This window comes from Acomys russatus, chromosome 24 (genome assembly GCF_903995435.1).
Source record: "Acomys russatus chromosome 24, mAcoRus1.1, whole genome shotgun sequence".
Classification (NCBI taxonomy): Eukaryota; Metazoa; Chordata; class Mammalia; order Rodentia; family Muridae; genus Acomys; species Acomys russatus.
Genome location: NC_067160.1, coordinates 29,422,671 through 29,445,859, shown reverse-complemented (window position 1 = coordinate 29,445,859; position 23,189 = coordinate 29,422,671).

Genomic DNA, 23,189 nt, shown 5'->3' with positions numbered 1-23,189 from the left:
TTACAACATAACATTTCTTCTGTTTTTAGGCAATCCATAATTATTTTCTCTGACAAACTGCATGTATGAATGCTCATTAAGTGTTATTTGTAAATCTAGAATTATCTTTTTGTTGTTTTTTTCAAGACAGGATTTTTCTTTGTAGCCTTGGCTATCCTGAAACTCGGCAGACCAAGCTGACCTTGAACTCAGATATCAGCCTGCCTCTGCCCCCTGAGTGCTGAGATTAAAGGCATGCACCAACTCTACCCAGTTGCTTAGGAATTTTAAACACTGTGACCATAGATGATCTTTCTACAGTTGGTTAAATGACTACAATTACATACACTTAGATTTCTCATTAATGGCATGTATAAAAATCATTAACTTTCCATTTAGATTTATAGAAAAGGCAATAATGAATGTTTATCGAACATTTCTAAGTATAAACAAAGAATTACTGCTGTGTTGTCAGTAAAGATCTGCATAAAATATTAATTTCATAAGGTTAATATACTAAAATATAAATTACCCATTTAAATTGTTTTTATGGAAACTCTACTATCAACTAGAAAATTTAAAAGAGTTATTTTAGATGAAATACATTCATGACACAACCTAATCAAACTTGATAGGCTTACAGTTTTTCATAAGGTATATTAGTTATATAAGATACAATAAATCCTAATTTGTTTGAAGAAACATTTGACATGTTTTCCAAGAATGTCAAACTCTCATGGTCAATGACTTTCTGAAGCCTTAATGACCATCTCCTTTCTTCCACGGGGTTACCTCCAATTGAAACAAACATACATGCCTTGTATCTCTCTCAATTTCTTTGGATCATGTAAAGGGATACAGTAGCCAGTTTGTCCACAACAAAGACATTTGAATCATAAACACCTGTACCATACCCACTGCCAAAAATGCCCTGACAACAGAATTTACTCTAAAAGTCATTGATTTGAATTCTCGTTACCAAACGATCTGTGTCAAAAGCTACCCAGGATTGTAACCCTGAATGTCAAATATAAGCTTCTAGATTTGACTGATAAAGGGGCAAATTAAATTACCAAGTACTGCAAAGGACATTTGTAACTGGTTGTTGAAGAAGTCTTGACATCAAATGTGGCTTTACTGAAAATAGATAATATGTTTATTGGAGACATGTTCAGGAAAGATTGATTACAAAGTTTAGGAAAAGAGAAATAAGCTAAACTAAGCTTCACTCTCTCCAAAAGAACTTCAACCAGAGGTCAAACACAGCTTGTTAGACTTCTTGCAATAATGAGGAGACTCCCTGAGCTAAGAAGAAAATTCATAGTCTGGTACCCTTCGGTGAGCACCTAAGAAGATTCTCATAATTTTAGAGTGTAGGCTTTCTAGTTATAAAGCACTAAGGTTGAATTAGAGCTCTGTAACTTATATTATCTTCTCAACCCTAAATCCTATAAATGCTATTTTTCTTGACATAATGTTAAGCATTGAAATAGAAGCTAAATTCTCCTTGCTGCATAAATACTTTAATTTTTTTTCAATATGAAAGAAAAAGAAAGGGTGTGGGTTCAAGGAATTAAAATGATATATTTTCTTAAACGAGTCTTTCCTCTGAGGACAGGTCTCTAGGAAAGATTTTCAGGTAGGAAGATTATTTATACATTGCGGCTACTTGTCAGGATCATTTGCATTTTATCAGTTTTTCTGATATTAAGTATTAAGACAGTGGTTATTGCATGCTTAAGACGTATTTCATTTAATCTCTTGTGTGAATTTTTTGCTGTAAAGTGTTATCTCCTATTTTATTAGCAATACTAGAAAATTCTGCTAAAGAAAATTTACAGGGAGGTTCACAAGAGGACACCTTTTTTGTGTAGATCACTTCCATTGTCAGAAACACAATTTGGAGGACACTGAATTTTTTATGTGATATTCTTCAGAAAGTATCAGGAATTGGTGTTCTGTTCTTATAAGTTCACTGTATCTTAGTGTAGGAATACGTCTAAGGCTAAATCAGGAATATATCAGAAATATTTGAGGATAATACATCATGTGTAAATAAAAATTAATATTTAATCTGCCTTACTTTCTTTCAATATCTTTTAGAGTCTTTGTCCATAAATTATATTTATTTGTTGAAATAAATGGTCAGTCTGACTGTATGAGAGTTCATTAAAACACAGAATTTGGGACTAGGCAGTGTATATTTTATTGACTACTTCAAATCTAGCAAAGCAATACATTTTCTTGTAAGTTCACTGCAATAAGATCATTTTTTAAAACAAAAAATAATCATTTAAATTATATTAATAATTTAATTTAAATTTAAATTAAATAATAACAAAACAATTATACATGTAAAGTATTTAAAATTTTAAAGATTTAATAGAGTTTTAGATCACTCAGTGGGTAAAGAGTCTTGCAACCGAGCCTGATGATTAAGTTCAATTCCTGGGACATGGTAGAATAGAACCACCTCTCATAGGCTGCTCTCTGAAATCCACCTGTGTGCAGATACATGTGCATGCAATAAATACAACTGCAAAAATAACATTTAAAAGGAAAGATATGACACAATTTTGATTATGTCTCTTTTAACAAAAATTTCATAGTGATTCTATTTCATTTAGTTTCACTAATTAAAAAAAAACTCTACTTTGAGTGTATGTGGTGTTGACCTCATGCTAAAATCAAAAACTTTAGTTAGCCTTCTGATATTATGAAGTCACATCACACAATAGAAACCATGTCAGTAGGGATGTGAATTCCATTTAAACACATCTGGTTCACATCTCTTTTATAGTAGCCAGCAACTGTTGTCCTTTGTTTGTTTGTTCACTTGCTTGCTCGCTTTTTCAATTTTGACCATTCTGACAGGGAAAATGTGAAAATTTAAAGTAGTCTTAACATTCATTCTCATGATGGATAAGGGCATACCATATTTAATTGTTTTTTTTAACACATTTTTATTGAAAAATAAATAATTCACATTACATCTCATTTGCTATCCCATCCCATGCATCCTCCCATCCCTCCCTCCCTCCCACTTCCACCCCATTCCCCTCCCCTATGACTGTGACTGAGGGGGTCCTCCTCCCCCTTCATATGCTCATAGGGTATCAAGTCTCTCTTGGTACTCTGCTATCCTTCCTCCGAGTGCCACTGGGCCTCCCCTTGGGACATGACCACATTTAATTGTTTAAAGGTTTCCCTGCACTTCATATTTTATCTTTTGAGAAATCTGTTTATTTCCCTGACCCATTGTTTAATTTGGTTATTCCCTTGGTTGTTTTTTGTTTTGTTTTGTTTTGTTTTTTGTTTTGTTTTGGGGTGTGTGTGTGTGTGTGTGTGTGTGTGTGTGTGTGTGTGTGTTTTGTGTAGTTTAGATATTAACCTTCTAATAGAACCATAGCTGGAAAAGGTTTTTTCCCATTCTGCAGGTAGCCTATCGTAGTCCTTAGCTGTACTGAAGTTTTTTGGCTTCATGATGACCTATGTATTGCTTGTTGGTCTTAATGACTGTGCTAATGAGGTCTTGTTCAGAAATTCCTTTCCTGCTTTTATATCTTAAAATGTGTCCTATACTTTCTTCTCTATCAGCTTCAGAATATCATGCTTTCTGTCAAGGTCTTTGTTTCTGTTGAGTAAGAGATAAAGATCTAGTTTCCTTTCTCTATGTGCAGCTACATAGCTAGGCCAGCACCATTTGCTGAAGGTTCTGTCTATTGCTGAGCCTTTGTCAAAAAATCATGTGACCACAGGATTGTAGGCTCATACTGTGTCCTCAGTTCTATTCCATTGATCAATAAATCTGCTTTATGCCAGTATCATGCTATTTCCAGTTGAATGGGCATCTCCACAAAATCAATCATAGCAATATATGATCATGGGCTGCCTTTCCATCTTCTGGTATCTTCTTTGATTATTTTCTATAATGTAGTAAATCTTTTATTATAAAATATTTCACTTCCTTAGAAAAATTGTACCTGTCACCCTCAAAGAAATCTCAAAAGAAACCTCATTTTGCCTATTCAACAAATAAATGTCAGTGGCTCTCTTACTGTGTTTAATTTTGTTTTTTATGGTTATCCAACTAGGTATTTATCTACTTATATCTTTGAAAGTAGAACTCCGAAGAAGTCTCATTAGAGCTTTGCCACATGGACATCCAGGATTCTCTTTCCTTTGCTCCTTACCCTCTAAATTCTAAAATTCTCCAATCATTGCAGTACACACATGTCAGGCTCTGAATTCCAGTGATAAATCATTCATTACATACATTGATTCTCAAAATATTTTGCCTTACTTAACATTTATGGAAGACAAATTTTGAACACACCTATCCAATAATTTATTCATGAGCTATACAGTTGCACAACTGTGCTGTTTATCTCAAGGGGATCCTAACAGACACATACAGATGTAAAAAAATAAAATGTAGTTAACAACAATGTAAATACTAACATATCCAAAGATACAATTCAGTGCTACGTGGAAGTGATTTTAAAAGTTACTACTCAGTAACAGAGAGCCAGTGAGAGTGTCTAAGACCTGGGATAGCAGAAGATTAATATTTTAATCAAAACTATGTCTATGACTTAACATCAATGAGTTGGAATGAAGGAAGGACAAATTAGTTGATGTCAGCCTGTTTTATATGATCAGGATAAAGTCTAAAAAGGAAAATGATGCACGCTAAAAGAATCTGATGTGGCAAATCAGAGAGAAATTATGATATCATTTGGGTGCTATCTTAAAAAGGACATTTTACAATATACTGTTTACATTGTGTCTCTTTTATAAAATTTTCATTTATTTAATATTTTTATCATTTGTAATGTGTGTGTGTATATATATATATATATATATATATAAACTTTAAAAATCAAATATCAGATACTGACTATTTCTTCACAATCATTAACTACTCACAAGCAATTGTTCTTAGTTTTAAAGACAAAAATGTAATTTTAAATAGCTTGAAATTTGCACTTACACTTTGTCAATGTGGGCCTGACTATGTAAGGCTCACTGTAGATTATGGGACAATCTAGGCACAAGGTCTGAATGGCCTTAGAGAGAAAATGCTTTATCTTGGCTTCCTCAGTATCGTTCAACTAGTGAAACAAATAGGAGATGTTTTTGATGTGTATAAGAACAACCTTCTTGATCCCTTTTCTGTTTCCTCTAAAATGTTCATTTTTTAAAGACAGAGTTTCTCTGTGTAGCCTTGACTGTCCTGGACTCATTTTGTAGATGAGACTTGCCTCAAATTAACAGAGATCCACTTGACTCTCCTTCCCTGAGTGCTGGGATTACAGGCATGCTCCACTGCACCTGGATACATGTTCATTTTTTTTCTTCTTCTCCTTTTTTCTTAGTTATTTTTATTTTATGTGCCTTAGTGGCTTTCTCACCTGTAGTTCTGTGTGAGGGTGTCAGATTCTAGGACAACGGATGGTGTTTAGCTGCCATGTGGGTGCTAGGATTTGAACTCGGGTCCTTTGGAAGAGCAGTCAGTACTCTTAACCACTCAGCCATCCCTCAAGCCCAAAATGTTCATTTTTGAAGATAGCATGCTATGTTTGGAATGTTCGTAAGGTTTTCAAAGATATAATTCACACAGAACTCACCATTCAAATGCATATTTTGGTGTTTCCTTTATATTCAGAGTTCTGCAGCAATTACCAACATCTGTACACATTTTTATGTGGCTTTTCCTCTGACCTTCCTCAGTCTTACCTCTCCTTACTCTTCTCCGTTAGTCTTTCCTATAGACTTCTGGTTTCTCTATCATAGAGTTTCCTGTTGAAATATTCATGGTGAGTGAGAATGTCTCTAGGCTTCACCATTCTTTTCATCTGTTCAAAACAAAGACTCCTTATCAATGATTTCTGGCCTTCTCTGTTCCTAAATGCTGCCTCTTCAAACTCTGGAACACAGAGAAAAACTGGTTCATCTTTGGTTCATCTGCATGCAGTAGACCACCCACACTATTAAGCTAGTGAGGTAGAGGCACATGGATTTGATAATTTAAAGTTAGAAATTTGAAGACTACCAAGTCTTCCTGCTCCAATATGGACTTTCTTGTGTTTGACAATGAAAGGAATATATTCTTTAGTGTCTCTATTGGATCAGGGAAATAGTAAAGCCTTCAAAATTTATTTGAGGTATGGCTATATTAAACTGAATAGAATGAGGAATGCGTTAAGAAACATCTGTATATTTGAGTACTAAATATACAGGTTGCAAGAAATTAAAGATGAAAATAAATGGGAAATTATACCAGATCCATGAACTGTGTCTTTGTATTTCTAAAGATATTAATTTTCCCAAGTTGGGTTTTCAATTTAATACAATCAGTAAAAAAAAAAAAACAAAAACAAAAACAAAAACAAAAACAAAAAAAAATCTCAGATGCTTTTGTAGGATTTATTAGTCTGATTATAGATCTACATAACATTTACATACTAAAAACATTAATAAATATATGCTTTCTTATGATTGATTGTATCAATGGAACAGAGAGAATCTAGAAGAAGACACAACTACTTTAAAGCAGATCTCTTTAGAACAATTGGATACACATGTGAACTTCAGTAACACATAGCTACTCATATTAAAGAGAAGACAGGTGTAAATATTAATGTTTCAAGAAAAATCTAGAAGGAAAAAGCATGGAAAATCTTTCCAATCTGGGGGAGGCAATTCTTTCCAGGTCTTCAAATAGTAATTATAAAATAAAGAATGAATTATTTTATTTCATAAAATTCATATATTATGCTCATAGGAAGACATAATAATCAAAATGGAAGCTACCTATTTTCATAGTATTAACAGACAGATAATCTCTTATATAGAGAATATAAAATAAATATTTATTTCATTAAAATGGGAGCCTGGCAGGGTGGTACACACCTTTAATCCTAGCATCTGGAAGGTAGAGGTAGAAGGATTTCTGTATTGTCTTAGTAATATGTTTTCTGGTAGCATTTATGGAGCCCTTGTTTTAATCTTACTACAAAAAAATAGTTGAAAATATCTAGCATGAATATCAATGTTGTACAGGTTAATCTCACATCATTGTGAAGAGGACACCTGACAAAAACTACTTAAGAAAAGAAAGGTGTGTTTGAGCTCATGTTTCTAGAATCCCTCAATCCATCATGCCAGGAAGACATGCTAGAGTTCATAGAATGGGAAGCCTGTGGGGGAAGCTCCACACCTTGTGGCAGACCAGGAAGCAGATCGTCACAGTATGGTAGGAAGTAGGGGGCACAGCTTTCAAATGCCTGCTTCTACGTGACAGAGTTCATTTCCTAGATGCCATGGGCCAACTTCAGAGCCACTCCAAGTAAGAGTCAACATTCAGAACCCAATGTTATGGATAAAATGTCACCTTCAGTGACTGAAACTCCCTCACACTCCTGGAGAAATCTGTAATGCTATAAGCACTTGGGAAGTCTTTCGCCCAATTAGATGCATATTACCAAAGTCTGTTTTTCACATAAGAAACAGTAGTCAGATTGAATAAAAACAATTAAGCCACATTACCGCTTAACAAAAAATAAGTTTAATCACTGGATTTTAACTGAGTTTGTGGCTGGTTTGTGAGTTGAAATTATACTGGAACAACACAGCAATGTCCTAGGAATAAATTTTAAAACCATGATTCCATACTGGTACTCAATCTGAGAATTTAAACATCTATAAATGTATAATGCCGCTATTAAAATTTAGAGACATTTTTACTTTCTTGATAAAATGTTACTTTTAGGTTTTTATAAAACCTAAATGACTAATGATCTGTAGAATTTTAAAAGTCATATACAGATTTAAAATCTGGAGATTTGATTGTTTTTTCACTCCAAAAAGATACAACCTATTGCATATTTATAATGATGTTTCAGAAAAAATCATTACTGACTTAAACTACATGGACACACACACACACACACACACACACACACACATACACATACACATACACATTTTCCCTTGCATTATTGTCCATAAGAGGACTATAATTATGCACCATCCATACAAAGCTGCCTTGTGTAATATTAAGATAGATCACTTGCCAAAAGACCAACCTCACCACAAGGCCAAAGAAATAGGACAACAAATGACCCTTTATGTGGCTATTGCTTCTCAGGCCTTCTGTGCCTGTAGGCATAGCTGAGATTTCCTGACTGGCTTGGATCTGTACATTCCTCATGCACATTTATGTTCCTCACAAGTCAACTTCTGTAGCTTCTAGAATTCATTAAGGATCTTATAATTTTTCTACAATAACTCTAATTTGACCACTATTCATTTTCATCCCAGAGTGAGCACAGCTACTATTTAATAAAATACCCAGTGATTAAATATAATATTAATAAGATTAATAAAAAATAAGAGGAAGTTGAGGCATATCCTAAATTCCTTGGTTAAAGTTTCTAAAGGTAAAATTTGTATAATTGATGTTCTAAATTTAAGAATACTGCTTAAATATCTGAAATGCAAATCAAAACAACTGTGAGATTACATCTTACACCCATCAGAATGGCTAAGATAAAAAATTCAACTGACACTACATCCTGGCGAGAATGTGGAGAGAGAGCAACACGCCTTCATTGCTGGTAGAAATGCAAACTTGTACATCCACTTTGGAAATCTATCTGGCACTTTCTCAGAAAACTGGGAATAGGGCTTCCTCAGGACCCAGCTATTCTACTCCTTGGAATATACCCAGAAAATGTCCCACCACACAAGGGCATATGCTCAACCATGTTCATACCAGCCTTATTCATAATAGCCAGACCCTGGACACAGCCTAAATGCCCCTCAGTTGAAGAATGGATAAAGAAGCTGTGGTACATTTACACTATGGAATACTACTCAGCTATTAAAAAACAAGGAAATCTTGAAATTTGTGGACAAATGGATGGGACTAGAAATGGACATGCAGAGTGAGTTAACCCAGAAGCAGAAAGACTAACATGGTATATACTCACTTATTATTGGGCACTAGCCCGAAAGGCGTGTCCCATGAAAGTCTTCACTTACCAGGAAATTGGAATAGATGTGAGGACATCCTACTGAGACTCTAGGTAAGAGAAATATAGGAGATGGGGAAATAGAAGCCCGCAGAGGATCCTGAAACCTACAAGAACATCATGAAGGGTGTATTGGGGTCAAAGGGGGTCTGCTCAAACTATTGCACTGTCGAAGGACAGGGCAATAGTAAACATAGAACCCATACTCTGATCTACTCAATGGACAGAACATTCTCCACAGTTATGTAGAGAGTGGGGATTGACTTTGACATGAACTCTGGTGCTCCATATTTGACCACCTCCCCTTGGTGGGGAGGCCCGGTGGCAGTCAAAGAAAAAATAAGCAGTATGCCAAGATGGGGGCAGAGGTCCCCCTCGGTCATAGACCTAGGGTAGGGGAATAGGGTGAAAGTGGGAGAGAGGGAGGCATGGGAGGATACAAGTGATGGGATGGCAATTGAGTTGTAATCTGAATAAATTAATAAACTTAAAAAAAGAATAGTGCTTAAATATCTGGATTTTGAAAAAATCCTGAAAGCCATTCTATTAAAATATATCAACAAGTAATGTATGTTTGTAGATAATATATTATTCAGGACTTGAGTTCTGAATAATGCCTATTTAAGATTAACGACTTAAATCAAGCTCAATGGCTTAGGCCACTCCCCTGTACTTAATGTCATTCATAGCCTGTTTCACTTTCCCTGATGCTCCTCCATCCAAAGCAAAACACAGGACACAGCACTGGTGAGTACTGGAAGCCTAGGGCCTTTCAGAAATAATATCTTCAGGTTTGTACATGACTTGCTAAGTAAAAAACCTATAATCTTCATAAAACATTAACACATGCTGGTTAGATGGTCCAGAGGTGCTTGCCACTAATGCTGGCAACCTGAATTCCATTCTTTTTGTTTGGCTGGTTGTTTGGTTGTGTGGTTTTTAATACAGCGTTTCTCTGCATAGCCTTGGCTGTCCTTTGTAGACCAGGCTGGCTTTGGTTTACTTCTGATGTGGTAGAACACATCATTAAGGTACTTTGATGTAATATAGCCACTTTAGTGAATATGTTCCAAGTGAACACTGAGGAAGGATATATTCCTGAACAGTATTGGCCTTACATTGCTAGGTGTTACCTGTTATTAATACAAAAGATAGATAACTTTATTACTACAAAATTTCCAGATGGTCTCTTACTTAGTCATGGTTGGAGTTTGGGTTTTATTCAGTTAGTTAGTTAGTTAGTTGCGTGGTTGGGTTTACTTTACGGTGACGTGAAAGCCAATTCTTTCAGCTGAAATCATACTTCAGATGTTGAGTGTTTCTCCTTTTCTGATCAAGCACTAAGCGGTGTCACATTCACATACTGGCCAAGGCACAGGAACCCCAGATCCCAGTCATTCAAATAAGCATGGTATTCCACAATGCACATTGTCGATATTTAGCTAGTTTCTATAAATAGAATGCATTCTTGAACGTTTGGTTGGTTTTACTTACTTACATTGTACTTAAGCAGACAGAGAACATTGTTAATCAAGGAATATCTGTCTTGGCTTCCTGCTTCCTACTTTTGCTAGAGTTTTGTTTATTTCCCAACGTACTTCATTTCTTTTCTTAAAATACTAATCAAGCACTGTCAGTAGCACCTCTTCAATGTTTCCAAACATGTGCCTTCATCGCATTACACATTCACTATTCCCAATGTTTACAGCTGTATCTCTTCCATCCATATCCTTTCTGGAGATCTGAGACCCATCATCTATCCTCTGGCAATCAGATTTCATCAAGTTGATTCTGATTATTATACTCTGCAGAGGAGATTTCACTGCAATATTGCTAATTTCTAATATATATATTATATGCTTTTAATTTTCTGTGTACATAGCAATCTCAAAAAAGAAAATGTATCAAAAGCTTTCCATTACCTGAATAAAAACCTCACAAATGAAAATGGATCTTCATTTTAGTAGAATGAGATTTGGTCTTTTAGTATCCACATTTTTATACAAATTTTTACCTAAAATTTTATTTCTTCCTGTTTTGCATAACAACTAATTGCATTTTTAAAATTTTCTACCCTAATCAAAAATACATTTCATATTCAAATAGCTGTTTAGGTTTTTTTTTCTTCATAAAACTCAAGAGCAAAGAAAATATTTTTAAGCCCACATGTACCGAGCACCTAATATTTAACTGCTTATTAACTATGTATGGGTGAATGAAAGAATGCATGAATGCATGACTTTGTGCCTGGCCCTCAGCTAAGAATTTCACTTTGCTTTTCAGAGCATATCAATAACTCTGTCCTTGAAATAAACACATCTTACCATATCTCAACACACTACCAGGCACATTTTTGAGAGTATTTGAAAACTATGGCAAGAACTGTGTACAGTAAAGCATAAAACCATAGATTTTGACTTGTAATTTAATCATTAAGAAGCAAGAAAATCCCTGCATCCCTTTGGCCCTCTGGGTGGCTGGGAGACACACAACAGGCTGCCCTATCCCCACAGCACGCAGCAGGTACCACTACAATGAGCAGACACGGTGGAGAGATGAGAGAGAATGGGAAGGTGAGCAGTTCTTCATCCTGGTACTGTGGAGAGAGGTAGAACTGGAGATGACATAGTGCAAGGAAGAGGCAGATATTAAAACCCTATGCAACCTCCAGGGACCATGCTGATAGCCTAGGATGCTGCCAGGGGTCTATATTGATATCTGTGGCCCCTGTTGCCACCAAAGACCATCTGGGTGTCAGTGGTCCGGGTGTCTGCCTGAGACCATGTTGATGGATAAGGGCAGTTCTGACACTGGGGACCAATCTGATCTGCCATACCTTGTTGTCACTTGAAACCATGGTAACATCCTGGCCAAGGACTCCTGTAAAGGGCCAGGTCTGAGGTCATGGTCTGTAGAGGAATTTAAATCAGAACATGGCTGTTCTTGGAAGAAATCACATCAAAAGAATTTAATCCAGGAGTCAGAGGCAAGAAGATTTGAGTTCAAGGCCAAGCTGGTATAGAGCAAGTTTCAGGTAAAGAAAACCTTAGGTCCAAGCACGGTGGTACATGGCTTTAATCCCAAACAATGAAGGTAAAGTTACATTGTAGAAGTAAGCACCAATGTTTGAAAGTGATGTTTAATTCAGTTACAGAAAAAGTGATGAATCAGAGAAAGATTTTACAGAATATGATATGCCCAACTCTCGCAAAGAGAGAGAAGAAATGGAGCTACTCAAGAGGCAATGCAGAGAAAAAGAGAAGGCAGTTACACCAGGACAGTAATAGAGAGAGTTTATGGGGGCAGAACTCTGGTGAAGACAGAACTGAGCCAGAGAATGAGAAGGAGCCAGAAGAATAGAACTGATGTCTGCAGTTATTTTTGAGGACAAACAGATTAATTCAGAGGCTGAGAGAGAAGCCAGATTAAACAACTCAGCTAGGAGAGAAACTTGAGCCAGACCAGCTAAGTTGAACCAGCTATCCTGGAACTCCGTAAGAACAAGAAAGGGTGAGCTTATTAAGGCATGCATAATTCTCAGAGGTTGAATTCATTGTAGGCCTAGGTTAGATTGTATGGAAGTCAGAACCTTACAGCACTAGGCCTAGGATATCAGACTGATGCTATAAACCTCCCAGACAACAATCAAAACAAACAAAAGTTGCTTTTACAATCATTTTGCTGCCACTCGGGTCTGTATCAATGTTTTGACCTCCATTACCACCAAAACCCATGTGAATATCCATGGTCTGAGCTGCCACCTGAGACCATATGAATTCTGAGGGCCATGCTCCTGCCGGAGGACATACTGGTCTGAGTGGCCTGCACTGCTATGTGAAGTCATGGTGACATCCAGGCCCATGGGGCTGGCAAGAGCCAAGACTGAGTTAATGGTCCTATCCCAGCCAGAGTCTGTGTTGATGTTCAAGGCCTCTGTTACACATAGGCCATGTGGTTGTCGCTGGTCCGAGCAGCAGCCTGAGACCATGTTTATGTCAAAGGAATGTGCTGAGCTATCCCTGTTCTTCAACTGAGGGTAGAGAGCAGGTACCATCCCTTACCAGCCGCCACATGCAGGAGAGCTGGCCCAGCACTTCACCTGAGCATTATGGGAGAACTGGCTCATGTGGCGAGGTTGCAGGAGCGCTGACTCCAGGTAGTGATTGTGAGAGAGTAGGACACACATCTCACCAAGGCAACAAAGTAAAGTTGGCTGTGGTGGTACAGGAAGAAGTTATGGGAGTGGGAGAGCTAGCCCTCTTGGGGTCGGTGTAGGAAAGCTAACCTGGTGTCTGACTAACTAATCTTCTACCTGGCCTATGTTCAGGGCTCTGAGTTAGCACACCCCATCTACGAATCTACGAAAATGGATGGTTCTTTAGATCCAAAGCTGCAAGCATTCATTACACAGAGCAACAACAGGATATCTTAGAGGAGTCCTGGTTAATATTCAGTTTTGATAATGCAGCAGAAGGCGGAGACCTCACACCAGACCAATAACTCATTGCAATGAACATTTGCAATAAAGCTGTTCGAGCAAAAGTTTATATTGTGTGGCACACTCCAGCTTTCATGGGAAGATTTTTTTTTTTTTTTTTTTTTGTCTTCTTTTGCAGAGAGACTGCAAGGGCAGAGGGTAGATCGGATGGGATGGGGAGATGAGTGTGATTGGGATACCTGATGGAAAGTTCACAAAGAATCAATAAAAAATTGTCTTAAGAAGCAAACACATTTAAATGATGCACAATCCAATTGCTGTATTAGAATAATCATTTTTGGTGATAGCATCAAAAACCAAAACTTGATTATGCATAATAACTTCGCCATAATAATTGTAATTTAGTCAGAAACTATTTCCTACTTTATTTAATTTTAGATTTTTGAGTATTTCATCCAGCAATGAAGTATTTACATCTTTGCTCGCTCTCTCTCTCTCTCTTTCTCTCTCTCTCTCTCATCTCTCCATCTACTCCTACACCCAAACTCAAAAGTGTGTGGTATCTTAATAAATAAGGCCTTGCCTTCTGGTAGAAAACAAAAGACAATACCAATAGTGTATATTGTTTTGGGATCTTTTGGATTCTGCAACTAAGAAAGTGAAGGGACTTTTCTTATGCGTGGCAGTAGGACTTTTGTTATATATTCTGAAGTTAAGTAAGGTATTATGTTTAAGCTATTTCCCTCAGGACATGTGCATAGGTAGAAGTAGATCAGAGACAGGAAGAAAAGAAGAATACCTAAGAGACTTTGAAGATAAAGTCAACTTTTCTTGACTACATAAGGAAGAGTTGCTATTATTAATTTTTTTGGAGTTTTTATTTATTTATTTTTCATTTTCTTTTTTTTTAAGTTTTTTATTGATTTATTCATATTACATCTCCCAGAATTGTTATTATTAAGGAAAGTTTGTAAGATTAATGTAGTTGCTATCAGTACCAAATATAAATGGGAAATGTTTCTGTTGAAGTAAATACATTGTACTGACTGAGGAGAGCGCTGTAAGTCATAATTCAATCTGAAGAAAATATAGGACATGCAGCTAGAGTACATGAGACTGAAAGTCTAGAAAGAGATAAGCGTATAATAATTGTCTAATAAAAAACCTGAAACAAAAACTTGAACTAGTGAGAATAGATAGTATTTAGAGAACAATGTTTTTATTCAAGAATTCAAGGCTAAAGTTATTCAGGTTTATATAAATAATAAATGAAATACATGCTACTTATATGTTAGCTCAAACAACAGCATAGCTAGGGTTAATAATAATTCATTCTATTGCTTAGTTGCTCATCACAGCAGTTCAATTAATGCTGGTAAGGTGAAGCATTATTTTGCTGTGCCAGTTCATTTTAATCCTACTCACAATAATTTCTTCATCTTTGTCTTTCTTCTTGGTCTACTTTATTATATTTTTCTTACTGGATTATTGTACAAAAGTTGATGTAGATCATAATAAGTGTGGGTTGAGAGTAGCTCCAAGATTAATGGGAACTATTACACTGTACACAATTATTATTTTATGATGTTAAGTTTTCTATGAAAACTTCTTTATTGAAAAGAAGGAATGGAGAATTTTCTGTTTTTTCCACCTTAAAGAACGCTAATAAATGAATGGAAAAGTATAACAGAATCATTCTAAAATAATGGCCAAGAATTTCTGCTATTATGAAAACATTTGTGCACATTCTCCCATGTGTAAACCAGTCCTCTTTGGTCTTAATAATATATCCAACAACTCAAGTGTTTCTCAAATATTACTTGTCGATAGCTTGCAATTAATTTTGAAAATAATAATATCACATTCTTTTTTTTACTAATTAGGTACCTATTAACTTCTATTATATAGATTAATTTGTTAAACATATAAACAATATGAGCATGTGGGTCATATCATTATACATTTAAAACTATAGGTCACTCAACAGGAAAAATATACTTCTATTTGACTTTCATTACAGTAACACTTGAAACTCTAAAACTATGTCATAAAATTAAAACAATCCTTTGTTTTATCTAAATGATTAAAATACAATAAAATTTATAAACTGTATTTAGTAAAGCAATAAATATTTGTTGATTTTGATAAATAAGAACAAAATAAAGCAGTTAACCATCTTCAAAAAATGTCTAAGTATATCATTTGATCCCCACACCAAAACCCAAGTCTCTCTCAACTAATGGGCTTATGTTAGCTTTCCTTTCAAATTTCCCTCTCTGTCAGTCCTCATAAATGTTGCTACTAAATTTAATATTGTTACATTGAAACTATACAAGTTCTTATCTGACAAGGTGGCCTCAATATTAATTTTTGAAATCCTTGTCATAAACTTTAGACTTGCAAGCCAGTTTGCTTAACTCTTTGCCTGTATCCTTATCTCCATCAATTCATTTTACTTTTTGACACAAAGATCAAAGACATGGAAGTAAAAAGCGTCCTTTCTGTCCGTCTTTACCACAAACCTGTCCTACCTTACTCAAGTGTTATGTTTCATATTGAAGACAAACTGATTAGCACAGCTAGAACCAGGTTTTCTGGTGCTGATATATTGAACACTTACCTAGCAATTATGGGCTCCTTGGTTTTAATCCCAGAAATACATAGAAAGAAAGGAAAGAAGGCAGGTAGGCTGAAAAGAAGAAAGCCAAGAGGAAGGAAGGAAGGAAGGAAAGAAGGAAGGAAGGGAGGAAGAAAACACTCAGAAGAATTTATAGAAAATAGGAGAAAGAAGTTACATTCCGTGTTTTCTTTATGTCATGTCATGTGTTTTTGCTTTCCTTTATTTTGTCTTGTTTTGTTTTTTATCTTAACTGGTTGAAAACCAAGTGAAAGAAGCAGAAGGAGGAGAGCCTAAGAAAACAGCACAAGAGAGGAAGGTTCTATGTTGGCTCAGGGTTTCCACTCATGCTTGGCTGACTTCACTGTGTTTGGGCCCAGAGTCCTATAAGACATCACAGCAGGCCACCACATGGAAGGCAGAATGAGAGAGGGTGGAAGGGAAGGAGGAAAGAAGGAAAATAAGGAGAGATGAAGACAGGGGAATGGAGACAAGGGCAAATTATATGCTACAAGGTTTAGTCCTTGGCTACCTGCTTTCATGAGCTATGCCCCATTTCCCAGAATCCCCCATCTCCTAATATAGCAATCAGATTATGGATTCATTGCAGGGATTCATTAGGTCAGCATCCTCGTGATCTAATCACTTCCCCTTACCCCAGCTTCTGAGCACTGCTGAATGAACATTATCAAACTCCCTTTTAAATATGGATCTCTATGCTCATAGATTAGTGTATGTCTCAGTCGTCACGAAGTGTCATTGTGCAGTAGACGGTAGTAAACACAGATACTCACAACTGGTTAAAGTGTGAAGAATTTCTGTGGAATGAAAGAATTTCAGCCATAAAATGGGAAATCTATAACATGTATTTACATGTGAATATAAATATTCAGGCAGTTAAGAACATATTTTATGACTTGGAAATACCATGATGAAGATACACTAAGTATACATGTGAGTCAATATCCTAATTAGAATAAGTGAATACAGTGTCTGAATGACAGTTGGCTAGTTCCTAAAACTATACAAATACTGGTTTATAGCATATTTATTGTTAGTTACCGGTGATATAATATTACAAATAAAGTGCTTTTGATTTATGTTTTGATTTATGTTCTTTCACAACAGTGGTACTTTTTTATTTAGGATGCAGCATTTTATAGGTTAAAGCAAATTGCCTTTCCAATGGTAGCTAAGTGTATTTTGACAGCACCAAGAAATCTGTTAAAAAAGATTATTTGTGTTGCCTTTCTCCCAATAAATTATTTTTCAAATGATCAAAGTGTGTCATATTATTTGTAATGCTATTAAGAATAATATCTAAAGTACTTAAACTAATTATGCCTATTTTGTAAGATTAATTATCATTAATAATTTAACATATTTTATCATTTAAGTCAGTATCCGTTCTGATCTTTAACTTTAGAGAGTGCACTGTATATGTGCTACATAATTAGGGCTTCTGTATCACATAATTAAGGCTAAATACTAGGAAATCAGACTAATGAGACCAAATCAAACTGAATTATTTAAGCTTTTTTCTTTAATTTTAGAGGTAGGACATTTAGTAATTAAATACTGATTTCATTTTCTTGAACTTGCATATGCCGTCTTTGTGTTTCAGTTTCTAGGTACAAAAACCTTCAAAAATATTTTCCAACTACTAAAGGAAAAACAGCCATTCGGTTGCCTCAACTGGAACCAAAATAATAAATAGAGGCAGGTAGCTGTACACATGCACTTTCCTCTCTTCTATATCCTCATGCTAGTTTCCTTGGGTCTTCACAGATTTTTCTTCCTAGAGTCCCAAGGACCTGCACTCAATCTGGAGCTCACACAACTTCCAGTAGTGCACAGTCCATTCTCCCAGCTCTGACCGCTGCGGTGTGGAGATGACAGCATGAGAGATGTTGTCTAGAAGTTCAATTCTGTAAATAAATGTCTTAGAAAAGGGGACTTTTTCTTTCTTCTTACTCATTTTCTGAGCAGAGATCTTGAGTGTCTACTGTGTGTCAGGACCATACAGCACGAATGGTGAAATTTAAAGCATGATACTGACACGCAGGAAATTGCACTTATGGATTTTTTTTTTTTTTTTTTTTTTTTTTTTTTTTTTTTTTTTTTGGTTTTTATCGAGAAGGGGTTTCTCTGTGTAGCCTTGGCCATCCTGGACTCACTTTGTAGACCAGGCTGGCCTCGAACTCACAGTGATCTGCCTGCCTCTGCCTCCCGAGTGCTGGGATTAAAGGCGTACGCCACCACGTCCGCACTTATGGATTTTACTCCACAATACTCACCGGCTTCCTCCTAAATTTTCTAGGGTGAGGCAGGTGTGACATAGTGCTAAACAATGTCACCAGAGCAGCAAGGATTTCGTAGTCACAGGGATGACCATACTCTTAGAAATACATGAATACACAATGTAATAAAGACACATTCTGTGAGACGAAATAGAGAGCTGAGTGGGAACAAGCATATAGGATTACCTCCTCCTAGGCATCAAAGAAAGTTTCCTATAGGAGGTAACAGTATTCAGTGTGAAAGATGAAAAAATTATATATGCAAACATGGGATTGTGTGTATTTCTGTGTGTGAGAAATATATATGTTTATACTTAAGGATATGTAGCTTGTTAACGTTTAATCATAAAAAAATATTACAGACAGAGGAAACAATTTCGAAAGGAAGAAAGATGAGTATGCCATGGAATAAGTCAGAAGCAGCAACAAAGTCTCTGTAAGCACAGGGTAGGATTAAGTGAGTCTGTGGATACGAGTAAAACATTACGTAAGTTTTGGAAGTAGACAAAAGTTAAACCCAATTTCTGAATCCAATATCACCGTCATAAGTTGTCCTCCATGAAGAAGGAATTATATAATTGGAAAATTACTATTTATTGTATCAAAAACTGACAATTTTACTTCCTCTCTGACAACCTCTTTCCCTGTCCAGGTTCTGAATTTTCTCTTCTTCCACTGTATCAGGACCGCAGAGTCCTAGATCTAGGCAGCATTAATCTAGAATAAGGCAAAATATGCCTTCAGAAGAAAACAGGAAGAAAAACACAACCAAAGTCGGCTCCTGTAGGGTGTTTCTAAAATTCTAAATGAACACATTAGGAATAGAAACAGAAAACAAAATAAAGCAGGCATGTTAGATTCTGGTTCCAAAGCAGTGCTAAAATGGACAGTGCACTTAGGCAATGTTTTCACCCAAATAAGGGAGACTCTGAGAATATCTGTTTTTATCACCAGATAGGTTTAAAGAACACAGTGACATTGGCATGTCTACATTATTAATAGATTTCATTATTTTTTGTATTGCTTTCTCCAGTACCAAATGCATTCATCTTATACTTCTGTAAAATTGTATTTAAATATCAATTGGCCTTGAATAATTTTTATTTCTATACAACTAAATTAAACAGGCAAACTAACTGCCAGAAAACAATTGATTTGTTAGTTGGACATGAAATCAGTAGTAGGGATTTTGTCCTCCTAGAACAGAGGGTGAATTGAAGTGAGGGTATCTTCTTCCCAGTGCTCATTGATTTCCAGCTGAGCTCACTCTGCCTCGGTGGCTTTTCAGCATCCCCAACCCAAGAAGGTCTTGAGGAACTTACAAAGTGAATTTTCCTCCTGGAAGTTAGTAAAACATGTATGATAACCATGTAAGATATAAGACACAGTGGCAAGCCCTGACCAGAGTAACTGAATGTATTAGTAAGGGAAAAGTCATTTCTCTTTATTGTTAAGAATGACTTAAATACACATTGGACTACTTGTTCTATCATTATCTATTTATGACAGGTGAAATTCTAAGTAATTTTTGTTATCATGTTTTTGATATGTACTAGCTACATCTACTGGTTTCAAAACTGCCTGTTACCTGCCATTGTTTTTCTTTCAAAACAGGAACAAGAAAGGAGAACATACCACCACAATATTTATCTTGAGTAGCACAAAATGACATATACAATTTGGACCAGGAGACAAATACAATAATACTGTACAAATGAATCTCTTTTTTGTTCCAAAGTAGATTTGGTAGAAATTATGAATAGAAGAGATCTTAATCATGAGTCAGGGAAATAGAGTTCTCCATTCATCACAGAAACAAACTGTACAGTAATGACATAATTTCCCATAATGCCCTTTGATCGAGTCAACCTATTTCCCTCATTTTATTATACAGCCCTTCAACATTTCAGGTCTGTCCCATCACCTGTCAAACTTAGGCTTCATTTTCTTGCTCTCTGGTGTTGTTCAAAGTTAGTTTCCTTCCCAGTGGTTTTTCTGGTCCTGAAATCATGCATTCTACTCCCATCTCCTCTGCGAACCTAAATCACAGCTTCTTATGATTGTGTGTTGTTAAAATCACCGAAAGCTCAACTTCCTCTATGAAAGAAATAAAATAAGTAAAATCTATCTGGAAAAAGTGGTCCCTCTTTCATTTTACATTTTCTGGGTAACTATGAGTTAAAATGATATTTGTTCTACATATGGTTCCAAAGGACCCCAGTAGGAGCATGTGATAGAACCAACCCCTGTGAAGTAATTTCTGAAAGTTTTATTGAGGGTAGGACATGCTGAGCAATATGAATCCCCCAGGTTAGACCCATTAGATCAGTGACCACCAGTATTTTGGCAAACTCACTCGTCTCTTAGGCAACAGAACAAGCTGTCACAATGTGCGTTTGCATTTCAGAATTGAAATTTCATCTGCTCTGCTACTTAGCAGACATAGACTGTGGTGACCCACAACAGCCATGTGACAAACTTCTCTCTTTTTCTGATGAGATCATCACTTCTGATAACATGATCATATCATACTCTTTGGAAAGAAGCAACTATAAAGAAACCTTCATTTAAGTACCTACTAAGAGCCTCAGTTCATTACCTTTCATTTGTGATATCAGTTATTTTTATCAATTTGATCACTTCTAAAGTAATGGAAAGATAGATGCTTACAATCATTTTAAAATGACTTGTCATTACTTCCTTGAATATCTCATGCAATGCAGTTTGAACATATTCACCTCCCTCAACCTTAGAACACAACCTACTTTCCCATTCCTTCCCGCCCAAATTTGAGATTACATCCTATTTCCTTCTTTTTTCTGCTGATGGAGTCCAGTTTGTGCTGCCTAGGTAGTCATGGAATTGGTACCTATTCTGGTATATAGTCAGCCTGCCAAGTTGAACAAAGTCTCTTGTCTAACCAGTAGTATCATTTGGAGACTGACTCGGGTTCCTATGTCCTTGGAAACTATTTTTTTTGTCACCATACTGTGTTCAATATGAGGAATTTTATATTGAAAGATTGTTGGGTTTAGTGGATACACTTTAGGCATACAAAGCTAAGATATTAGTTCACTCAATCAGCGTCATTCCCACATCTTTACATTAACACCAATGTTCATGGCCTCATCAGCTCTTTTCTGTTTCACGTTCACCTAAATTGATGATAATATGCAGTCATTGATATGATGATCACCATTGCTCATGGAAACTATCATTAGGACTCAATGGACTTCTTTAGGACTGTCTCATTATTCTCTTTGGAAGTTTTGGCTCACACTTCCATGAATAACAGCATGCTGAGTATGCCCTGTGCTCCATTCAAAAGAGTGATGTAGGAATATGGGGTCCAGAAGCTGTTTTCCTTGGTTTCACTTTTTTTTTTCATTCCTAACATTGCAAGTACTGTTAAGAATAGTTCAAATGAGTGATTGGTTCTTTTCACTATCAAGGGCTTCTAAACAATAACAAGAAAAATTAAAATACAAAAAAAGAACAGAAAATGATTGATTGTGTTGATAAAATGCTGATAACTTCTCTGTGCATTTTGTCCTTTCTTGGGAAGAGGAGAACGTCTACATGAGTCATTAGATTTTTTCAAAGGTTAGCCTGCTTTTTGGGCAACAAATTAGTCATTCTCAGCAGCCACAAACATATAGGATGTATAGAAACCACACGGAGATAGGAGCGTTCTGCATGTGTTTGCTCACTTGGTTCAGAAGATGTAGTACATATTCACCTAACCTTGCTCACATGGTGCTATGCAAACATTTCAGTGAATTGATTTTTTTCCAGACACTAGTCCAACATTGAAATTCCATAGGAAAATGAAAATGCCACTGCAAAATTCTATTTTTAATTCATCCCCTAGTCTAAATTTGACAGAAAAAGAAAGAACAAAATGGTACCTTGTTCAAGTGATTCTCACAATAACTGTTGCCTTATAACAGCATTTGCTGATCGGGCGTAATGATTAATTTAGGAACCATTAGTGGAAGAATGTTCAGATGAACTTGATCTCAAATTATACCAATCTGTTACTGTTCCAAAATAAACGCATCAGGTGGCATTTAAATGCAGGTGGTTAACTGTTTTATCAGTGCACATATTTAAGCTATTAGGAATATAATTAGAAAAATTAAATTAAACAGACTTAATGTAGATTCAATTTCTAGCAGCACTGTCCTTAGCATTGTGCTATTTCTAGCGTAAATTATAAAATACCTAAATTACACATTTGTTTCTGAGTGATAGCTGCACGCAGATAATTAAGTCATTACCCATGAACTTCTGTGGTCAGCGTGGTTGTATATCTTTGTCTTCTGCCTGTTCCTCATTCTGGTTCCCACAAATCTCAGGGGAGGACGATGAATGGCATTTGACTCTACAGCTACACAGTCGACTGGTTAGACATAGCCCTGTACTGCAGGTACACTCAATTACATGCCTTTCAGAGAGCCGAGCACCTCCTTGAGCTAAGAGTGTTGTATTTGTTAACTTCAGAGATTTTTACTCTAGAAGAAAACTGTGATCAGACATGTTTAAACTTTCAAAATCATTTTCTAACATTGTTCTTCTTCCTTATAAAAACCATAGGGAGTAAGTTCAGTAAAACTGCCAAAGATAAGTCCGTCTACTGCCTAACAATTAAGGTATTAAGACCTGGACAAAAATCTTTATTTTTGGTAATCAAGTCACTTATGTCTGGGAAAAAGTATGACATTAGATTTTAGTGTCCATCTTGAAGCAAATTTATTTTTCATTGTAAGATATCAAAGCTAGAGAATCCAAGAGAAGATTAAAGCTAAAGCATTTTG